The sequence below is a fragment of the Pseudorca crassidens genome, chromosome 9 (assembly GCF_039906515.1).
Source record: "Pseudorca crassidens isolate mPseCra1 chromosome 9, mPseCra1.hap1, whole genome shotgun sequence".
In the NCBI taxonomy this organism is placed as follows: Eukaryota; Metazoa; Chordata; class Mammalia; order Artiodactyla; family Delphinidae; genus Pseudorca; species Pseudorca crassidens.
In genome coordinates, this window is record NC_090304.1 from 70,258,227 (window position 1) to 70,264,211 (window position 5,985).

Consider the following 5,985-nt stretch of genomic DNA (forward strand, 5'->3'; position numbering starts at 1 on the left):
GGGCAGAAGACCTATATAGACATTTTTCTAAAGAAGACATACAGATGGCCAAGAGGCAAATGAAAAGCTGCTCAACATCACTAATTATTAGAGAAATGCAAATAAAAACTACAATGAGTTAGTTATTACCTCACACCAGTCAGAATGGCCATCATCAGAAAATCTGCAAACAACAAACGCTGGAGAGGGTGTGGAGAAAAGAGAACCCTCTTGCACTGTTGGTGGGATGTAAATTGATACAGCCACTATGGAGAACAGTATGGAGGTTCCTTAAAAAACTAAAAATAGAATTACCATGTGACCCAGCAATCCCACTACTGGGCATATACCCTGAGAAAACCATAATTCAAAGACACACGCACCCCAGTGTTCATTGCAGCACTATTTACAAGAGCCAGGTCATGGAAGCAACCTAAATGCCCATCGACAGATGAATGGATAAAGAAGTTGTGGTACATATATACAATGGAATATTACTCAGCCATAAAAAGGAATGAAATTGGGTCATTTGTAGAGACGTGGATGGACCTAGAGACTGTCATACAGAGTGAAGTAAGTCAGAAAGAAAAACAAATGTCGTATATTAATGCATACATGTGGAATCTAGAAAAATGGTACAAATGAACCAGTTTGCAGGGCAGAAATAGAGATACAGATGTAGAGAACAAACATATGGGCACCAAGGGGGCAAAACATTGGGGGGGGTGGGATGAATTGGGAGATAGGGTTGACATATGTATACACTAATATGTATAAAATAGATAACTAATAAGAACCTGCTGTATTAAAAAAACTAAAATTCAAAAAAAAATGTTCACCTGCGGTCCGGGCGCGCGGCGCAGGCAGACGCGGGGAGCAGGGCGGAGGATGGAGGCAGCAGCGCCCTCTGCAACGGTCCGGGCTGCACATGAGAAGGTGGCGGTGTAGGCACGCGGGCTACGTGGAGGCCGGCGGTGGCGGCCGGGCCATGGCGGGAAACCGCCTTCGTCGGGCTCGCTGAGGTGCGCTCTCTGAAGTCCCTGCGAGCCGTGACCCATGCGCTCGCTGGGCAGCCGAGTGCTGCGCCACCAGGGGCGAGCCCGAGCCCAGCAGGAGCCGGGTTCTGGGGCTGGGCGCTCGGCCCTGGAGGCCGGAGACTGGTGGCGACACGGCCGCGCACGGCTTCTACTACTGTCCAGGCAGCCGCAAGCGCAAGCGGAGCAGCGGGGCCTTCTGCTACTGTCACCCTGGTTCCGAGACACACGAGGATGAGCAGGAAGGGGACGGGCAGCAGCGACTCCTCAACACCCCTCGGAGGAAAACACTGAAGAGTACATCCAAATATATTTATCAAACATTATTTTTAAATGATGAAAACAGTGACATTAAGATTTGTGCTCTAGAAGAGTGGAGCTTACACGAAATGTATTTATGTCAATCTGGCTACTTTCCTAGTATGTTCAGTGGTTCATGGAAGGAGTCCAGCATGAATATTATTGAACTGGAGACTCCAGGCCAGAATATTGATATAGAAGCACTGCAGGTGGCATTTGGGTCATTGTATCGAGATGATGTCTTAATAAAGCCCAGTCGAGTTATTGCCATTTTGGCAGCAGCTCGTATGCTACAGTTGGATGGTTTAATGCAGCAGTGTGGTGAGACAATGAAGGAAATAATTAATGTGAAAACCCGTATGTGGCCATTACACATCGGCAGGGACCTATGGACTGGATTCTTTAAAGAAAAAGTGCCTTGAATGGCTTCTAAACAATTTGATGACTCACCAGAATGTTGAACTTTTTAAAGAACTCAGTATAAATATCATGAAACAACTCATTGGTTCATCTAACTTATTTGTGATGCAAGTGGAGATGAATGTATACACAGCCCTTAAAAAGTAGATGTTCCTGGGCTTCCATGGTGGTGCAGTTGTTGAGAGTCTGCCTGCCGATGCAGGGGACACGGGTTCGTGCCGCGGTCTGGGAAGATCCCACATGCCACGGAGCGGCTAGGCCCGTGAGCCATGGCCGCTGAGGCTGCGCGTCCGGAGCCTGTGCTCCGCAACGGGGGAGGCCACAGCAGTGAGAGGCCCGCGTACCGCAAAAAAAAAAAAAAAAGTGGATGTTCCTTCAACTTGTGCTTTCTTGGAATGGATCTTTAAAACAGCTTTTGACTGAAACAGATGTCTGGTTTTCTAAGAGGAGAAAAGATTTTGAAGGTATGACCTTCCTTGAAACTGAGCAAGGAAAACCATTTGTGTCAGTATTCAGACATTTAAGGTTACAGTATATTATCAGTGATTTGGCCTCCGCGAGAATTATCGAACAAGATTCTCTAGTACCTTCAGAATGGCTATCTTCTGTGTATAAACAGCAGTGGCTTGCTATGTTCCGAGCAGAACAAGACAGTGAGGTAGGGTAAGTATGGTGCGTCATAGCATTGTTCATTAAATATATATATATATTTTTTTTTTTTACTGGAATATAGTTAATTTACAATATTGTGTTAGTTTCAGGTGTACAGCAAAGAGATTCAGTTATATATTTTTTTCAGATTATTTTCCATTATAGGTTATTATAAGGTACTGAATATAGTTCCCTGTGCTATATAGTAAATCCTTGTTGCTTATCTGTTTTATGTATAGTAGTTTGTATCTGTTAATCTCATACTCCTAATTTATCCCACCACCCCTCCCTTTCCCCTTTGGGAACCGTAAGTTTGTTTTCTTTGTCTGTGAGTTCTTCTCACAGACAAAGATAGATTCATTTGTATTATTTTTTGTGTATTATTTTTCATTTGTATTATTTGTATTCATTTGTATTATTTTTTTGGATTCCACATATAAGTGAAATCTTTGTCTTTTTCTGTTTGACTTATTTCACTTAGTGTGATATTCTCTGGGTCCATCCATGTTGCTGCACATGGCAATATTTAGTTCTTTTTTGTGACTGAGTAATACATATTCCATTGCATGTAAACATGCCACATCTTCCTAAGCCAGTCATCTGTTGATGGGCCCTTGGGCTGCTTCAGTGTCTTGGTTCTTGTGGATGGTGCTGCTATGAACATTGGGGTGCATGTATCTTTTTGAATTAGAGTTTTCATCTTTTGGGGATGTATGCCAAGGGGTGGAATTGCTGGGTGTGGTGGCTCTAATTTTGTTTTTTGGGGGGATCTCCACACAGTTTTCCATGAGGGCTGCACCAGTTTACATCCCCACCAGCAGTGTGGGAGGGTTCCCTTTTCCCCACACCCTGTCCAGATTTATTGTTTGTGGACTTTTTGATGGTGGCCATTTTGACTGGTGTGGGGTGATATCTCGTGATGGTTTTGATTTGCATTTCTCTAATGGTTATTGATGTTGAGGATCTTTCCAGGTGCCTGTTGGCCATCTGTGTGTCATCTTTGGAGGGGTGTCTGTTTGGGTCTTCTGCCCATTTTTTGATTGGGTTGTTTGTTTTATTGAGTTGTATGAGCTGTTTGTATATTTTGGATATTAGCCCCTTGTGGGTCACATCATTGGCGGATATTTTCTCCCATTCCCTAGGTTGCCTTTTCGTTTTGTTTGTGGTTTCCTTTGCAGTGCAAAAGCTTTTAAGTTTTTTTAGGTCAGGTCCCATTTGTTCATTTTTGCTTATATATCTCTTTTGCCTTGGGACACTAATCTAAGAAAAAATTTTGCTACAGTTTATGTCTGAGAGTGTTTTGCCTATGTTATTTTCTGGGAGTTTTGTGGTGTCATGTCTTATACTTGGGTATTTAAGCTATTTTGAAGTTCTTTTGTGTATGGTGTGACGGAGTGTTCATATTGATTTTCATATGGCTGTCCAGTTTTCCCACCACCACTTGTTGAGGAGACTGTCTTTTCTCCATTGTATTAATATATTATTGCCTCCATTGTCGTCATTAATTGACCACAGGTGTATGGATTTTGTTATGAATTTTTAAATGTATTCATTATGTTGAAAAACCAGTAACAGTATTAAAATCAAGAGCTGTTAGAGAAAAAAAAAATGTTCTAGGTGGAAAAACAAATGAACACAAGAAAAGAAATAAACGTAGCCATGGCAGGCTCCAATAAGTCCTCATCAGCAAGAAGTCATCACAGGAAAGGATTTCACAATGGGAGGGAGCTGCTTAGATTAAGTCAAGGACGGTCTCTCTGAAGAGGTGACGTTTGCACAGACTCCTGATTGGATGCACATGAGCCAGCCATGAGAACTGGAACAAGAGCCTCTGGGACCAAGAGAAAATGCTGAGGTCCAGAGGTGGGACAGGGCTCTGTGGGTATTTGGAATAGAAAGGAGCAGAGTGTGGCTGCTTTGTAAATTTCAGAGCAGGAGAGCTAGGGCTGTCGAAATGATTCAGTGAGACAAAGGGTGTAGAGTACATAGTAGATGCTCAATAAGTGCTATCTGTCTATCAATCATCATCATCATATGAGTTTGTAGAGTTAGGAGGTAGATCATGCAGGTCACTGCAGCCCGTGGTAGGAAATCTGTGTTTTAATCTAAAAAGAACTGCAAGTCATTGATGAGGAGTTTGCACATCAAGTGACATGGTCTGATTTATTGTTTTAAAAATATCCCCGGGGGCTTCCCTGGTGGCACAGTGGTTGAGAGTCCACCTGCCGATGCAGGGGACACGGGTTCGTGCCCCGGTCCGGGAAGATCCCACATGCCGCAGAGCGGCTGGGCCCGTCAGCCATGGCCACTGAGCCTGCGCGTCCGGAGCCTGTGCTCCGCAATGGGAGAGGCCACAACAGTGAGAGGCCCGCGTACCACAAACAAAACAAAACAAAACAAAACAAAAATATCCCCGGGCTGCTCAGTGAAGAAAGATTAGAGCAGGACAAGAGTGGAAGCAGGGAGATGAGTTAGGAGGGCATTTTAAGAATCTGGACACGAGGTTACACAAGGTAAAATGTCTGAACACCCATCTCTTATTTTGATCTTAATACAATTCATAAAAAATGAAATTGTGGGACTTCCCTGGTGGCGCAGTGGTTGAGAATCCACCTGCCAATGCAGGCGACATGGGTTTGATCCCTGGTCCAGGAAGATCCCACATGCCACAGAGCAACTAAGCCCGTGCACCACGACTACTGAGCCTGAGCTCTAGAGCCCGAAAGCCACAACTATTGAACCCGTGTGCCACAACTACTGAAGCCTGCACGCCTAGAGCCCATGCTCCGCAACAAAAAGAAGCCACTGCAGTGAGAAGTCCGCACACCACAACGAAGAGTAGCCCCTGCTCGCCACAACTAGAGAAAGCCCACGCGCAGCAACGAAGACCCAACACAGCCAAAAATAAATAAATAAATTTATTTATTTTTTTAAAAAATAAAATTGTATGTGCTTTCGAGTTGACTACCCACTTTTGACAGAAAAGTTTGTGTCTTCTGATGTTCATCGCGTTTAATGATGAACAAATTTATGTTGTTCTCTCAAGAATGCCACTGAGGTGCTTTCCAACACCAACGACCAATTCTGATTCTCCAGGCACCACCTGGGTGTCCTACCAGTAAATTAAATTCTGACACTACCAACCTGGAGTTAGCATCAGATCCCACAAGTTAAAGGGTTCAGTTGCACAAGACTGCCCTCACTTCAGAGGCCAGTCACAAGTCCTGAGGCATCTGTACTTCTGACAGACCAGCTAGAAGTTGGGAGTTCCCACCACCACCCCCTCAGGTTTGATACTTTGCTAAAACGGCTCACAGAACTCAGGAAGACAGTTCATTTGCTATATTATCAACTTATTATAAAGGCTAGAACTCAGGAACAGCCAAAGGGATAAGATGAAGAGGGCCTGAAAGTGAAGGGCAGTGCACGTAGCTTTCCTGTCCTCTCTGGGGATGCCATCCTCCCAGTACCTCGATCTGTTCCCTGAACCAGAAGCTCTCCAAACCTTGTTATTTAGGGGTTTTTTTTTCCTGGATGATTCATCATGTAGGCATGATGGGTTATTGACTCAATCTCTAGCCCCTCTCCCCTCCTCAGAGGC

The 5,985-nt window shown here is 44.3% G+C and overlaps 1 pseudogene; it reads left to right on the forward strand.

The window, feature by feature from the left end:
• The first annotated feature begins 1,035 nt into the window (after positions 1–1,035).
• Positions 1,036–2,400, forward strand: LOC137229678 (germ cell-less protein-like 1; annotated as a pseudogene).
• Positions 2,401–5,985: the final 3,585 nt, after the last annotated feature.